We start from the raw sequence: 17857 nt of genomic DNA on the forward strand, positions 1-17857 counted from the left end.
TTCTCCAGTGACAATGCCTCCGCCGCTCCTTGAATTGAGATTACATTTCTTTGTCAATTTTTATTTGAAAATGTATATTTCACAAGCGGGTGTGCGCCTGTTCGACTGGCACACATAGCTGTGCTCACAATCCATTTGATTCCCCTCAGTGGGGCCCCAGAGCTGTCAGCCGGCGAGTCAGTGGGACGCTATGGATTGTGACAAACTGCAGCAGATGACAGTTGAATGATGATGGGGAGCGACTGTGCTGCGCTGCTGGCAGATGGGAATTTACCATCTTACTGAGTCGCATTTCACATACATTTCAATGTGTGCACGTGCGATTGTGCTGTCCTGCAACGCCAAAACACAGAGACTATTTAGACCTATTTATATGTGAATTGCACTTTTTGACATCTGAAAACACAAACACTACACAACAACCACTTTTATCTTTACCTTCTCCATCCTAACAGTCAGTCATTATCGTCATAGTGCATTGTATTCCAAGATGAAGAACAGCCAACTCTCCGTTTTCCCTTGAGGTGCACATTTCTTTAAAGTCAATCTTTGGTGTTTTCCAATTCCATAAGTAATATTTGATTATATTGTTTATATCTAACCACAATCACATTCTGGCTTGGTAATCGGTGGACGAAGCTAAAGAGTCAGGTCAAAGGAAGCTAGCTGCTGTAATAACCATGGTTAGCTAAAGGTATAAAGTCATTTAGTCACAGATTTCTCTTGGCGAATATATGTACCGGTAATATGAAAACATCAAATTTGATAAACTGATGTCTTCTACTTAAACAAATGAAGCTGTAGCTAAATCCAATCAAAATAGAGAGAATAAAAACAGATAAATGTAAATACACTAGCTTAGCAGAGTAGCAGCCATATTAAGACTAAGATTACAACCCAAGCAGTCACAAGCTAGTTTTAACAAAAGTACATTAGAAAATTATTTTATTATGGGGTTCCACTTTCACAAAAACAAAATGCTAAACTACAGGGCCACAGACGAATACCTTCCACTTTCTCAGATTTCTGGATGGCGGAATGCAGCGCTCGATCTCCCTCGAATTCTCTGAGTCGGTGCATCGACGAAGCTGGTGGGGAGAAAACATTTTAGTTATGAAATATGCATGGTGTATTCAGCACAAAATATGTCACCGCTATCTCGCTTTCCATGATCTGTCTGTTATGAAAAATGCATGTGTTGTTGTGCCTGAGAAATTCCGAGCAGCCAAACTTCAGTTCGATTAGGGAGAAATCAAAGCGCGGCTCCGCAGTGCAGAATAATTAATTTTCATTGAGATGCATTTGGTTTCCAGAAACTTACATGACATTGAATAAAGTGGAGGCTGGAGGATTCCTTTCTCGCATTGACGAACCTCCTACGTCGTCAAGCTCGGCATGAGGATACACAAAGCAGAGCCACGAGCCACAGTAAATCCCCGTCTGTGTGGAGCTCCGTGGCACTGATCCTGATAATACAGTGATAAATCAATAATTACAACACATAGCTATGGGATAAAAAGTTTGCAAAAGGGCTTCATAAAGTAAAATACACATACGCACACACACAGTGTAATTGATAGGTTTAACTTTAGATGAATCTGTATGCTGCGTCTGTCCGTCTTTCCTTGAGAAGGGTGGATTTATAGTGTTAGACCCGCTGAAGGCCTCGTCCTCCACCTCTCAGACAACTATTAATCACCTACACCTGGATTAGAGATGCCTGAATGGCTATAATTAATAACCATAAACCTCTGGGATTTTTAAGCACCCATGCAGTCACATTTAGTTCTGGGGAGACTTTTAAACCCTGAGCCAGCTGCTAATAAACCATCAAACAGGCTCCCCTTTTCGGTCTGTTTAGGTGTTCCCTGTGCAGAGCTTTTGTCCAGTGTGTTCCAGACAGTCTGATAAAGCAAGCAAAGGTTTGAGACGCACATCTGCTGCATTTACAGCTTTAAACCTGAGAGTGGTGCTGCCAGCCACTGAACATGCATGGAGTGTTTTTACAGCTTCAGCGATCACAGGACAGTGTCTGCAAAACAGAACAGTATGACAATTAAGACAATGGACCAGACAGAATGAGGCCCTCTGTGCATTCGTCTGTCTGTTGCCACACACACACACACACACACACACACACACACACCCTTTCCACTCGCAGCACACAATGTCCTCCAACCCACAGTCCTTTTCATTCCCTTCATCTGCTTAACCGCCTAAAACAGTCGTTCATTGTTTTTCATTTTATTTTTCTCCAGTCATGCTCTTTCAAAAGCAAGCAAAAAAAATCAAAAAATATAAATTGAGCAAAGCAAAGCAGATGAGTGTTGTGTTGTACAGCTTAGTGAGGGATTGTAAATTTGCAGAATATTACTTATAATTTGGAATTTTACATGAAAATTGTATCACAGCAGTGACAGGCCTCTTTTTAGTACATACATTTGTGTATTTTCCATACCGGTACATAATGTAAATACTGAAAATTCCTCAGTGTGATTAGAATTACCTAACATGACTAACCATCATCTAAAATGTATTTGTACTTTGAGTTTTTAGTTTGGCTCATATCCCATCTGCTAACATGGAGGGGGGAGGGGTTTATGACCTGTACTGCAGCCAGCCACCGGGGGGCGATCAATATGTTTTAGTTTCACTTTTAGCAACCTCTCCCAGTCAGCAGTCGTTCATGGTGACAATGCTAACACGCTAATGTTTAGCAGGAAACATTTTTCAGGTTCCTCATTTCAGTTTAGCATGCTAACATGCCCTAATTAGCACTCAGCACAAAGCCGAGGTTGAGGGGAATGCTATCAGCTTTGCAGGTATTTGGTTATTTTGGACAAATTGAAATTTCAGTATAGAAAATTTGATATAATGTTAAAAGGACTGATGATACATAAGAAGTCAGAGAACCAGCAAATTAAGTGAGATTCCTCCTCTGGAGACCATGAATGTGTGTTCCAGATATTTGGGTCTGGATGAAAATATCTGCAAATTTATCTGCATGTTCTTATCATTATTATTATTATTATTATTCTTAGAAGCATCACAGTTTCACAAGCTATTGATGTTGAACTGGGAGATGAAGTGTTGTTTTCACATTTTCCGTTTCTCTATGGATAATCATGTTAAAGGGAATTGAGAATCATTTTGTTCTGTGCATTGAAAGCTCACAATATCCATGTACTGCACAATTAACTTTTGTTGCACAGTAATTCCCGTGCTCTTACCAAAAGCTTTTAAAAAGCAGCTAGCCGTGCTTTGTGTTGTTTTGCTTGCCAGCTGGCCTGTAAATATGCATGTGGCGGCTCCCTGTCTCCTCCTCAGACATTCATTTCATCTTGTGGCAGCTTTGGCAGCAGTCACTAGAATGACCTGGCCTAATGTAGCGGGGAGATCAGTAGACCACGGTTAAAGTCATCCCATACACTCCCTCCCTCACACACATGCGCAAGGAGGCAGAAACATCTGCAACAGACTGAACAAAGGACCACAGAGCTGAATGTCCAAACCGAGTCATCAGCACCCTTGGCCAATACCTGCAGCAGCTATCTCTAAATGCTCGCTGTACTCCAGTCCTGTTATTTTGGTATCTCATTGTGGTATATACGGGCCCTGCTCATACTCTGACCCGTCAGAAGCAGCTTTGATTTGATGGTTGGTGACTGATGCTGTGAAAAGAGCCCGAGGCAGTGTTCTTGTACGCATTAAAATGTGTGTTTCATCATGACAGCACTCTCCCAGATGAATATTGCAGGCAGAAGGTGGGAAGGCAGCAGGATCTGGTGTTAGAAGCAGTAGTCGTGGCATAAGGGCGGAAAGTATTGGTTCAAGTGCTGTTCTGTATGATGGCCCTGAAAGCTCAAAACACGTCACACATCCAGCATAATGACCTGCACTGTGAATAGAAAACACAAACACATTACTGACAAACATATTTCATCTGAGTTCATCGCCCCCTGGTGGCTGGCTGCAGTACAGCTCATAAGCCCCTCCCTCTCCATGTTAGCAGATGGGACATGGGCCAAACTAAAATCTCAAAGTGCATGTAAAATAAATCTTTCTCAGAGATGGTTTTTGTCATTTTAGGTAGTTCTCGTCACACTGATGTTTGTTCAAGTGTCAGTTATTTGATGCTACAAAATGGATAAAAGGGTCTGAAAAGTCATGATTGACAGCTGAGAGCTGCTCTTGATTGGCTCAGACGGGTGTACATCTCCCGATCACTACTGCACAGACTCCAAATGACATCACCAGAACGAGACGACGGGAAATCAGAGACAGCATGTTTCTCACTGGAAATTATTCACTGGAATTGTCTATCCAACTTTCATTTTTCCAAAGAAGACACCTTTAATAAATATTAATAATAATGATCAAGTCTGGACAGACATGGATGTAATGTGCAACTTGACAGTTTGGTGAAGGCAGACAACCATGAGGTGGTGATTCTGGTTTACGTATTTGAATCTGCATGTTGTTGTATTTTCTCTGCAGTGTGGACTTTTGTAGCTCTGGCTTATGTAACATTGCAACACATTAAAATGATCAGTCAATCAGGAATAACAATGTGAAAAATCTACTGCTGAAAAGATATCTGAAAGATGAATTGACTGTGTGAGGTGCTATTGTTATTTTACTTTACAGTACGACCTTTTGCGAAGCTTTACAATATTGAATTAGGGGGATCAAGAGTTCTTTACACAATTCATATCCATTGACATTTTGTTGGCTCACGGGTTGCACACTGTGCCCCTGTGGAGAAAGCAATCGATGGCCTCAGCATTTCTCTGTGGACCGGCAGTATTCTGCAGCACAGGGAGTGTGTTTGCCACACATGTTCCTGTGCTGCCCATGGGAGAGCTGTGCACACACCTCTGTAGATTCACACAAGGTGAAAACGTGGTCAAGATGCTGCTTACTCGTCTATTCTGCTCACGCTTGGGCCAAGAAGACAGACCGACAAGGGGGGTGGGAAGGTGGTGGTGGAGGGGGTGGAGGGGGTGGGGGGTTACCTCCTGCACAGCTGAACCCCCAAATGTCATGGAGGATGTGGCACATTATTTCCATGGCAACCCAGCCTCAGTAATATTTGATTTTGATCATCAGCAAGGCTCTACTGAAATCCCTCTCACCTGCTTCCTGCTCTCCAGGTGACTGGATTTTCAACGCTGAGGAGCAACCTGGAACAGACTGTAGTCATTCAGCTCTCGATGCCGCTGGGATTCGTTTTAACTCTGGTGATAATTGAACTGGGGGGAAAAAAAAAAAAAAGACTCCAGCTCTTTGTTCAAGGTTCCTGTGGCTCCGTAAAAAGTCTTAAATGCTCTTGAAATGAAATTAAAGAAATTTAGGTCATAAATTGCATTTCATTTACAGTGATTTTGCTATAAGTTAGAGGAGCTTAATGACAAATGATTGGAGGAAGATAAGCTTTGGAGGTGGTTTGCATTGCGTTAGCTGCAGTTAGCTTGGCTGTGCTAATGCCAGTATTTTCTTGCATTCAGAACACCTGAAATCTAACTCAGCATCGGGCAATTTGTGTTACCACCAGAAACCCAATGGTGTCTGCTCACTCAAGTGTGCTGATTTAAGAACATTGACATGTTAGAATTCCATTAATCGTCTCTCTTTTTGTGTCATAAATTATATTTTCTGGGGTCTTAAAAATTGTGAACTTGAATGTCTGAATGCTTTCTCCCTCCCTTTTCCACGCAGAGTTGGTCCAGAAGTTCGTCCCAGATGTCTCTCCGTGCTGAACTACCAGCTCACAGCACAATGAAAATACTCCCAGCACGTAGAAATACTGCGCAATCACTGCTCAAATGTGCTACTAAATTACATAATTTCCAATAGGCTGAGAACAACACACCTGAGTCATGAACAACATCGAGATTACTGTGTGTAATGCTGCACAGGCGTTTGCAGTGCCTGCAATATGAACCCTTCTGTCTAGACACCCATTACCTGCCTGCACCTAAAACAGTGGAATCAATACCATCGCAGGGAGTCGTAATGGCCTAATTACTGTTTGTAGGTTTGTCAATGCCACGTCTCTGAGGACGCCTGCTAAAGGCCACACGAACACACTGTGTGCAGGAGTAATGCCATACATTTGTAACAGTCTGAGTGTGTGTGTGTGTGTGTGTGTGTGTGTGGATTGTATATTCTAGCCTGCACTGCTGTGACATTTAAGAGAAAAAGGTGACCGAGCTGCTTCGCGTTCAGACTTGTGTTTATATTGTGGCTTGAAAAGACTGCATAAAAACTGCTCAGTGTGGTGCACCTGAGCGTGTGATAAAATCAATTATTACCATTTTGTCATCAAGAACTCGTGTGAACAGAGCAGTTATTAGATCAATGCTGTCGATTATTTCTTATGTTTACTTTGAGCTAAGCTAAATACAAATTTCCACCCACTACAGGTACGTGAATATTAGAACTTAAGCACATCACGATAAACAGCTGTTGGGGCTAATTCTGCTGTCAGGTGCCATTAAACCATTATAGAAGAAGAGGGTCCAGGGATTCAGCGGGTGGAAAACAATGTTATGTTTCATTTACGTTATGGTTTGCTTTTCATCTTTCTGACGGTTTTACTCGATGTTTAATTCTCACGTTTCATGTTTTTTTTGTAAATGTAATACTAAGTAGGGTTGTGAATGCAGGACTTCTACCTGTAACAGTATTTTTGCATTGTGGTACAAGTACTGTATCTGAATACATCTGTATCTTCTTCTTCTCCACTGCAGTTTTCACGTTATTACAGTTCTGTAATATAAAAGCTTCCTCTCTGGAGGTCAGTGTGAATGTCATTGTAATAGTCGCTCTAATAATGTATGAATGAGAGTCATTTGATTTTGTACTGTCATTAATTAATGTGTGTGTGTGTGTGTGTGAATTGCTTACTTTGTATTAGCACTTTCCTGCCCTCCATCCCTCATCCCTTGTTCTCCACCTCCTCTTTCACCTGCCTGTGAAAAATGGCTTCACATGAGCAACATAAATCAACAGAAACCAAACAGATACACACTTTCCAGATGAGAGACGCACGGTGACTACAGCTGCCAGCGAAAATATCACTTCCTGTGTGCTCACACGCAGGTATCTCACCTGTGTCTGAGTGACAACAAGGTTGGTCCAATGCAAAAGATGGCACACCCACCCACCTTGCTGGCCTCCCCCTTGAGGTCTGCGTCTCGCTGAGGTAAGGGAATTGAATAGGCAGGCGGTAAGAGGCTTCTTTTTGGGACCATTAGTCAAAGCGGGCACACTATCAAGGCCTTGATTACAGTGGTGTGGAGTATTTCCTCAGGGTCCTCTCTTCTTCATTCATATTCTGCACTTTAAACATCCCATTCATCAATTATCACCACTGCAGCCACATGGTCGTCGTTGTTCATGCACACATACACACACACTCACTAACACTGGGTGCACACACATTATGCAGAGTGTGCATAAACACCCCCAAACATGCAAGTCCATTAACATATACACGCACTGATGCTCACACACTCAAATGACATATTTAATGATCAGAGGATGTTGCTGCTGTAGTGCAGGGTTTTTGGTTTGTGGTCACCAGAGTTGGATAATGTTGAGTTTTCTTCTTCACCTGTGTTTGGGGGCATTGCACTGCTGAACATCATCAACATGGATAGGCAGCACATTTTGTACAGACAAGCAGGTTCCCTTGATGATTAATCCTAGTGAATTTGGTTATCCTCTGACTCCTCTGCAGCACCATCATGAGGCTGACACGTTTTGTTTTGAGTAATAAGTCCGTTGGGACTTACACGTTCCCCCTGAGGCTGAATTATAAAAACTTTGGTACCTCAACTTTTCATTCATTTTGTCCAATACTTTGGTTTATCATTAAACGCCTGCAAAAATACCTCAAATGGTAGCTTCAACTGAACTTTGCGTTTAGCAAATATTAGCAAGGCAACACGCTAAATAAACTGAACAAAATATAGCTTAGTAAATAAATGAGGAAATAATTGATCCAATTTACAGATGCCCCCTAAACGCCTCGCAGGCAGGCTATTGGTTAGCACTTTTGGCGCACTTTCTCACCCATTAGCTTGTCGTCTCCCATCACACACGGCTAGCGGAGAACAAGCTAATCAGGCAGGTTTGAGAATAATGAAGTGAGACTTTTCTAACTTAAGATTTGAGTGTAGCTGACGGTTTGCCCAGAGAGAGAAACCCGCTCAGCTGTAGCCTGGCTGCTGACAGAGAAGGTATCATCAGGACGAGCAGGACGTTTCTTCCCAATTAAGCGTTTTATCCTGGTGAGTTATCCGTCTTCAGGTAGCTGATGAGCATTGGGATTCTGTCACAGTAGAGTTGAAGGGTGTGTCATGTAAAACCAGTCAGGATATAACATTCTGTGCGGTATGAAGTAGGCCTAAGTTTGGTTGTTGTAACGAGCTGTTTAGCCGCACACCTGCCAGCTTAATTGTGGCCTGAAAGTCAGTCAACATGGCGGCTGTGGTGACGCTTATGAGGTGGATTGTGTACGTTTGAACTGTGCTTTAAGGTAATGTGTGTGTGTGCTGTAAAAATATAAAAGGCCAGTTGACACATGGGGACAGTTTAATTAGAAAATGGTGAAAACGAGTTGTGTTAATTGTGTGGACGGTGAAGCAGGAGAAATCAGACTATATGATAACTGGTGTCACTCTGGCTGTTGCAGGATTCTTCATGTTGACGATGAGGAGCTGCCGTCTGCTGTCCTGATCGTGTCTGCACATCTGGATGTTGGACTGCTCCAAGGTAGGACACCGAGGAGAAACTGGCATTTTAAAGAGGCTCATGGTTGACTGGCAAAGTCTAAGGAGAGGAAGTCGAGACTTAAAGCTGATTTAAAACTGAAAATCTTAAAAGAAATAATCAGTGTCTAAAGGGAAAAACTGCGGGTTAGTAAGAACCAATAGCTGGTATTCATTTTTTTATTTTTTAGTTAATAAATTTCTTTCTTTGGGAATACATTTCAGTTTTATTTCCATATTATTTGACTTGCTAAATTTTATTTTCTGGTCACTCCACTGTTAACAGAGTAGCCAATGAATATATCAATTACAAATTACTGCAGTGATGAAATGTAAATCCATGTAACTATTTTAAGTTTTGAAAATTACAATTAATTAAAATGAAATAATTAAGAAAATTATTATATTTGCCTCTGACAAATAAGATTACTATTATTATTATTATTGTCATTGTTGTTATAATCATCAATACACAGCAGTGACAGGAAAATTAGATGTTGATTAAATCTTTGAATAAAGTTTTTAATATATTAAGGCTTCACTGTTTAAAATTATTTTAAGAAATTAGAATAATAGAATAAATTAGGTTAATGGTCATAGAAAAAAACAGCCATTTGATTAGTCAGTTGCTATAGATGCAGTCCTACACTCTCTCATGCCCTGAACTACAGGCAATTTTAATTGTTATTGTTTCATTCTACCATAATGTAAACTCGGTGATTCTTATTTTAGGAAAGTATTTGCAAAATATTCTCTGACAATGTATTTTATTTGTTTGTCTGTTATGGTTATGGCAGCGTTTGGTTTAGGTTAGTGAAAGCTGGTCATCTTGATTAAATCTTGAAAAAGTGAGTTGAAGCAGAAGACAAAAATGTATTTATTTTTTCCCTTAATCAACATTCAACCACTATGCAGCTTGTTTACAGCTTCTTATAGATATTTCTAGACACAAACCCCCTCCACACAGGTACAGTGGTAGTTGGCTGATGTCTTTTAGTTTGGTTTATTATCAGTCCGCACAGCCTTTTGTACCAGCTGCTCAGGTCTTGTCACCATTGTACCCCCAATGGTTTCACATCCTCCTGCCTCCATCTGCAGCAGAGTCTTTTTCAGCCCCTCATCCTCGCTGTCTGTCACGGCCTCCCCTCAGCCTTTCATGCGCTCTCCCCTTCACCGGTTTTCCCTCGGCGTCTCATTCGCCCCAGGTGCTCTGTTAGTTTGCTCTCAGAGACATTCAGGTGAGCCTCAGCGAATCTCAGCCTTGTCTGTGGAGCGCAGATAAGGTTTAGGGTCGAGGCTAATTTAGAGTAATAACACAGGGGCTGCTTTTGAAACAGAGGGAGCGAGTGCTCAGACCCAGCAGGGATGTGAGCACACATCTATTAATATAAAGCCACACTTAAGACACGACTCATGATCATTTATTTGGCTTGTGCTGTCATGCAGCCCGCAGTGGATGCAGACAGCAAACAGATAAATAAACTGCAAACATAAATTAATCACAGTTTTAATCTTTGATATGTTTAAGGAAGTAAAACCCTCATTTTCACCAAATTTGTGGTTGGCATTTTTGCAGTCATGCCCACAGGGGATTAAAATGAAAAATATTTAAAAGACAGAAAATAAATCACACATCTGATTAAGTTAAAAAAAATGCCCTGTATTTATTTTAGAGATAAATATTTAAAAAAGAAGGCATACAATGAGCATATTTTATTAAAGTAACTTCATTTATGACGTAAAGCTAATCTGAAAATACCAGCTGAAGGTGCTAATGATGATGATGCCCTAATGAGCTTTCATGTAGACAATTTCGAAAGTTTTTATGTATTAATATTTTTCTCTGCTGAAAGAATAATAAAGGCACAAACAATTGGATTAAATAACTCTTTAGCCATGTTTATTTGTATTAATAGTGAACGTTTATATATTTCTGACTTTAAACTGTTCGCTAATAATATTTTAAGTGGTGATCACTGAATATTTGTACATGTTGGAAGGCGTCTGTGTCATTTTTCTTGTTTTTTGGGTTACTGGCAGTTTTATTCTCTATTCTTGACAAAATGAGAAGTCAGACTTGGACAATGATTCCATGTGTGGAGTAAGGACATTCTAATAAAGACAGAAATGAATGTATAAAAAAATAAACTGAAATGAGCCTGTAGGAGGTTTAAAGACGAACTCGTCACACTTATGGCACATGTATGCTCCCATCCACCATTTGTGAGGAGTTGTTTGAATCGCTCGTGAGGCAGAGTTTCTTTTTTCTTTTTTTCCTCTCTCTCTCTCTCTCTTCCTGCTGTCACCTTTGGCTTTGTCTCTGCCTTCTTTTTCTCCACATTTGACAAGCTGACACCAAAGCCTTGTTTTATCCCTGCTGCTTGAGCTGCGGCTGACACTTCGTTCAGGTGGAGAAACATGCAGTGAGTGACACGTTACTGCTGATGAACACAGAACAGACTGGAAACCTCATCCTCAGGCAGAGACGAGCATCTGCACAGATAGCAAGAGCAGCGTGGGTAGTCATAAGAGCCAGAAATTTATCTCAGATTCTCCGGCAGCCATGGTTGAAAGTAACTAAGTATATTTACTCGAGTACAAATTCGAGGTACTTGTAGTTGTCTTCAGAAGTTTTCAGTAACCTCATGACTTTAATTACTTTGGAAGCTAAGCTTTTCATTTGCATATGAACAGTTCATAAAATAAATTATTTTGTCATAAATTAAGCTAACAGGTTATACATGCACAGTTGAAATGATTAGTTGATTAATCAGTTAGTCAACTGAATTTCATAGTCATGATTGTGGACCCAAGGAGAAGCTCTCGACAGGCAAAGAGCCATATATTACAAAACCAGTTAGCTAATGTTATGCAAACTGAATAGCAAACCATGGCTACTGCGACATTGTGAGTTTGGAATCGTATTCACTGTGCAGTTATTTTAGTTCGTCAGTTCTTTGTCAGATCTGCAGTAAATAGCCAGCAGATGGCGCTCTTGGGAGGCAGCTGTGGCCTAGAGGTCGGAGAAACTTCTTGTGATTGGAGGGTTGCCGGTTTGATTCCCCCACCGGACGGGCAGGGAAAATTTGGGTGTGGTGGAGTGATTGATGTGAAAAATGCCCCCCCCCCCCACATTAAATGGCTGATGCCCTTGAGCAAGGCACTTAACCTTAACCAGTTCATGAACTGATGAAGGCTCTTGGATGAGAGGTGAAACTCCTCAAAGACAAATAACTAAGTCCAGTTGCATTCGATTGAATTTCCTTGAGATCCAGAGTAATATCATTCTGTGTAGACTCACTATTGAACATATAACGGGCTACCAGTGAAATGTCTCGTTGTGGAGCAGAGCTGCATGTGTGCACAACAGATCAAATACAATCAATTTTGTTGTTTGGTTGACCATCAGGGTTGAGACCAGCTAGATTGGTGTTGACGGTGTACAGCTGACAACTGGTATCCTCCAAAGATGGCTGCTTTCCTGTTGATGACATTAAATTCCCTTCCACTATTTGAGGAAGGTTACGGATCTGATGTTTTTGTCTGTTTTTTTGTTGTTGTTGTTGGTTTTGTGCAAATTGAAAATGTGCATGGCAGGTGACAGGAAACCCACCTGGTCAGACGTGATTTGTTCAAAGAGCAGTTTAGAGTGTAGCAATGGCTGTAAGTGCTCTGGAGTGATTAAAACATGCAGAATAAACCAGGACAGTCTGGTCACATCAGATCCTACAGTGCGCTGAGAAGGAAAATCACTTTAACAGGTAATTACTCAGTCAAACATTAGCACCAATCTTTAAATACACCACTAAGTTTGAGCAGGTTCAATCTGTTAAAACACATTAATTAACAGCTCCTCACACTTTATTACAATGTTAAGGCAACAGATGCCTCAGGTGAAATTTAACAAAGGCATATAAATTAACTTTAATGTATTCATTCCGTCTTATTTTTTCGTTATCGTAAATCTCTCAGGAGGACTACATTACACAGTTCCATTGGTTGGCAAGGAGTTATTGCAGGAAGGTCGAACGTTAGGAGGGTGATTCTGATATTAAATTCAGGCTGTTTCTGTTCAGGTGGTAATGGGTGAAACGATCGCTTAATTCGACTGAAGGCTGGGGCTGCAGGCTTGTTAGGAAGGTGTTAATCATCTGACAGGGATGGTGAGGAAGACACTGCCAAGGTGCAGGCTCTGGAGGTATTAATTAGTATTTAATTATGAACCCTGGTCATAAATATGACTGGAAGCTTCATGGTATTTCAGGCGCTGCAAACCAAAACCAAAATGATCTATTCAGGCTGTAGTAACTTGGCCACACTAGACTCTAAGGCTGTGCAGTCGAACCAAACCTGCCAGGGGGCCTGAGCCCCACCACAGAGGGGGAAAAATAAAATTTGAAAGCTCATTTGCTGCCATTCTAAAATATTTTAAATTTCACACAGGGAATGAATGAATGAAAAACCATACCCCTGGTCATATAGACGGAAATCTATGTATGACGCACAGATGAAACAGAGCTATCACTCTGGTCATAAAAAGAGAAAATAAAGCAGTGTGTGAATTGCCGGGAGAGAAATAACTGTAACGTTAAGTTGATGTGTGAGCTCGCAGTGCATTTCTTCATCTCTCTGTGTCTCATTTGCTTGCAGAGTTTTGTGACTTTGGTTTTGTTCAAACTGCAGGAAAACCAGGTTTGTTTCTCAAACCAGATCCTTAGATGGACTTTGATATTAGTGGCAAGAACGTCCGGATTTCTTGGCACATTTCTAGAAACTGGATCTGAATCCAGTTTCAAACCACCTCCTTTAAATCCAATTTTTATTTTCTTATTTTCTTTTTTGTCCACACCTTCTGAAATCATTCTGGTATCCACCATCAATTGGCCTACATAAAACAAGTCGGCTGCAGTCCGAAAGCAACGTTATACTCACTGCGCAGAGGGAATTTGATTGGCTGTCGGTGTTTCTGTCATTCATCACATGCTCTGAAAGTGATCCGGCAATATCGTCCTCCACTGTTGTTAAAGTTGTGTAATTTATACAATAATAAACACAGAAAAATGTCTTTATAGCTACTTATAACTACATTATAGTGTCATATAAATCCTTTTTAAAATGTTTACATAGTGCTTAGTGTATGCGTTGTCTCTAAAAAGAAAATTAAATAACTTGACCAAAATTAGATGTTAATGCTGCACTTCCTCTACCACATGGCTGGGTTTTTTAAAAGCACCACCCACATGTGGAAAGGCTCCCAGTGACAAGATGATGCTTAACACTAGGGCTAAAGAGGCTCACTATCAGCATCACTTGTTAACAGGCGGAGAGGCACCTCTCTGTTGCTAGGATACGGGAGAGGATGTTTTCAGTCGGTCCAGCGATGCACTGATTGGACTGTCATTAGGGGTCACTGGTTTAACTGACCGTGAGTGTAATTACTCAAGTTCCATCCTGAGAGGAACCATTTTTGAGTCGAGCAAATTTTACAAAATGAACAAAATAGCTGTTCTGACTATTGTGTGGTGATGGAGGAGACGTGACGGAGCACACCTGGAGAGATGGCTCCTTTCAGCATCAAACGACTGAAGAAAAGCTCTGAATCAAGAGGAAAGATCTTCACATAATCACGCTAGTTATTGAAATGGAAATCGCCTAAATAATTAGATGAACTGAATCGCTCTTTCCACCGGATTCTGTCCTCCTGTGCTTCAGTTAGAATGATTTTGTTGTGGAGAAGTGGCCTTTCAGGAAAACACCTAATTGCTATTGGCTGTTTCGCTCTCTGTGACATTTATGAAAACTTTATGGACAGCAATCGCAGTCCAGCTTGTGACATTTTGGATTCCCTTTAAAGCTGTGAATATGAAGGTTTTTCTGCCTTACAGGCCACAGGACTCGAAGTGAAAACAACAAAAGCTCGCACACAGCGAGTCTCGTCGGCTCAGATGAAAGAGCGACGAGAGAAAAGAGAGCAACAGTGTTTTCATCCCGTAAGAAAAGGTTATAAATGTGATGCAGCTTGATGGAGACAAAGGTCTCGTTGGGTTTGAGGTCTTTTCACAGGTTGTTGCACTCTGCAAGTAATTGAAATGATGAAATAAATGGATGTTTCAGCCACTGCAAAGTGCTATGCTGCTTGGCTTATGTTTGATGTGGATGTGTGAAGAGACAACAACTCTGGTTTGAACAGAACCTATTGGTATCGCAAACCAGGACGGCTGCACTCCAACAAGATAAACATTTCTCAAGCAGATGATGAAGAGGTTTAACTTCAGTAAAAGTGCCAGTTTGTGTGTGTTACGGTACACCATCACACACAGAAATATCTGATTCCTGATTTTAATTAGCTGCAGAGAAAGCTGGTGCAGTTGGACATAAGGACAGATACTGGTGCTTAGGTGATGGATTGTTTATGTAGCAGTACTACATGTACGTATACATGGATTGATGTAATGTCTCTGGATTTCTGGTTACATTCGCTTTGCCCTCTAGGAGTTCAGTGCTCCACAGCTATAAATGTGGAAGAGATGGAGGAAGGATGATGATGTTGGTGCTGTGAGGTCAAACTGTGAGACAGGAAAGGCTGCTTTTGACTGGAGGCATTGTGTTGTCCATCCGTCTGTCTGTCTCGTTCACGTGAACACTCGAGGATGAACTGATGACTGTGACACTCACTCACTTGCTTACTCTTGTTCCTAGAAGTTAAGAAAATTAAATTTAAAGTGAGCTAAAGAAAGTCGACGCTTATATTCCAGACTTCTTGGTAGATGTTAAAGGCCCCATTCCACTCTGCAGTAGATAACAGTGAGTGCAGATAGTCTGTATTTGAAGATCCTCGTAGATTTAATCATTAGTTGACATGCGCTCATGTCTCATCCACTTAAAAATCCTTGTTTTGTTCTTTATCTATGCACAGTGCAGAAGCAGCACTTTCTTTCTGTAAAGCTAGCACAAATGGATGTGATCTAAATCAAATGTGCTCTTATCTTGCCTCCATCTTTATGCTAAATGGCTGCTGGCTATAGTTTCATATTTAATAGTCAGACGTGAGAGTCGTATCAACTGGTGAGAAAGGGAACAAGCATATTTCCCACAATGTCACTCTTATAACCTTATCTAATATTTCTTTGTGTGGCGTGAATTTACACCTGGGGTGGATGAGGTCAACACGCACACAAAATGGCTCCCAAACATCAGAGATTGTTTCTCCATCACAACAACAGTATCTCTGCATGTGTTTAGTGTGTTGACATGGTTTTAGCAGTGCTAAATGGGATTGTGCATACAACAGCAGTGTTAGACCCAGAAACCTTTAACATCTCTGACTGAGCTCCATCTGATGTAAACTTCCCTAATGTCATGAAGAAGTTGTTGTTGTACTCATTTGACTACACAAACAGCTTAAGTAAACACCTTTTTAAAGCAAATTGTTCTTGTTTGCATTCCTCACTGCTGACAGCTGTAATCTGACAGCAGATCAGTAGTTTGGGGCTCCTCGTGTTGTGAGGCAGGTGGACTCTCCTCGCTGCAGCCACCCCACTGGGCCTTCATTTGCATACTGGATCAGATTATCATTGCATTATATATTCCAAGGACAAGCCGAGCATGATGGATGATTGGTGCAGTCTAGTAATCTTCACCAAGGTGCTCCGTCCAGCCTCATATTTCAGCCTGGAAACTGAACAGCAGTGATGTACTGCACTGCTGCTCCAGGGTCAGACTCTGATTCTGTGCCTCAACTCAGGGACACCGTCAGTTAATATGTAAAATATCTTGCACTGTTTTTAATTAATTTGTTTTATCGTCCAGATTGCTGCAACAGATGCTGATTGTGCCTGGGAAACAGGACATAAAATCAACTTTTCCTTAATGAAAGATACAGTGAAAAAAGAAATCATTTGTTTCTAAGCAAAATATGAAGAAAAAAAGTTTCACAACTTACGTGAAATAAACTTTTTGAAAATATTTTACTGAAAGGGTGCATACCATAGAATCACACTTGCTAACGTGATAGTTCTGGCACTCTTGCAATATTTGTATATTTTTTCATGACAGAAAAACAAGAAAAGAAAAATAAATCAAATGTTTATGAATGGAAAGAGGAGAGAAAGTAGAGTGATATCTTACCTGGCTGACAGCCCTCTCAACTAGCTTACTGTGTGTTGTTTTGGTATCCTTACAAACTTACAGTGAGCCTACAACTGGGTTCACGTTACCCGTTGGTTTATGGACCACCGTTTTGAAGCTCTGCGTTTGGCGTTGCAGCTGTCGCCATGTTGTTCTTGCTACCATGAGAACAATGGAGATTTGAGGCACTTCTGCATTAGCTTCACTTTCCAGACTCGGTGGTTGTAGCACTGCTGTAGTTCTCTGTTTCTACTGGGTGCTCTGGAATATAACTGATTAGTATGTTGACAATTGCCAGTAACTGAAGTTATTAACATTACTTGCACATGCCACAAACTATCACTAAAGCAGCTGATGGTGTGGAAGCTGATAGATCAGTGTGGGTTAAAATACATATTTATTACGTGAAAGTATTTAGATATTTAATAGAAGGAGGACTTTGTTGTTGCTGAAACAGATAAGGTCAATTCAATCGGAATAAGAATAGGCTTGTACTTTCCATTTCTAAAACTTGTTTACTTTGGAGATCTGGTTTTTGAATGGATATGAAGAAGATTTTAAGCACTTCCTGCTTTATAGCTGCAACCCTGAGTTGGACTATAATCCATATGTATCCGTTTCTAACTCAGATGGTGATAGAATAAAAAATAAAACATTTTGGTTCAAATACCTTTTAGATTTGACATTAAACTTTCGTAGTAGAGATTATAAATAATTCTGACATCTGATATCGTGAGAGAAACCATTTTTGCAATTCCCGTCACACAGTTGATGACTCTGCTAACAGGCTGTGGCAGCAGGAGTGGAATAACAGGTCGGTCCGCACAGGATATGTGTGATCAGACGTGATAAAATTTAGCTGTGGTGCCAATTACACAGATGGGGTTACAGAAATAAGCTTCTGCCTGGTTACAGGATGTGCTCTGATTGATGTAGACTCCATTTTTTTCTGC

At 40.9% G+C, this 17857-nt stretch overlaps 1 protein-coding gene across 2 annotated transcripts in view; it reads left to right on the forward strand.

The window, feature by feature from the left end:
* LOC124051262 (membrane-associated phosphatidylinositol transfer protein 2-like) overlaps positions 1-17857 on the forward strand; it is an 81582-nt gene that overhangs the window by 56772 nt on the left and 6953 nt on the right. The window lies entirely within an intron of this gene.

The sequence above is a fragment of the Scatophagus argus genome, chromosome 20 (assembly GCF_020382885.2).
Source record: "Scatophagus argus isolate fScaArg1 chromosome 20, fScaArg1.pri, whole genome shotgun sequence".
Taxonomy (NCBI): domain Eukaryota; kingdom Metazoa; phylum Chordata; class Actinopteri; family Scatophagidae; genus Scatophagus; species Scatophagus argus.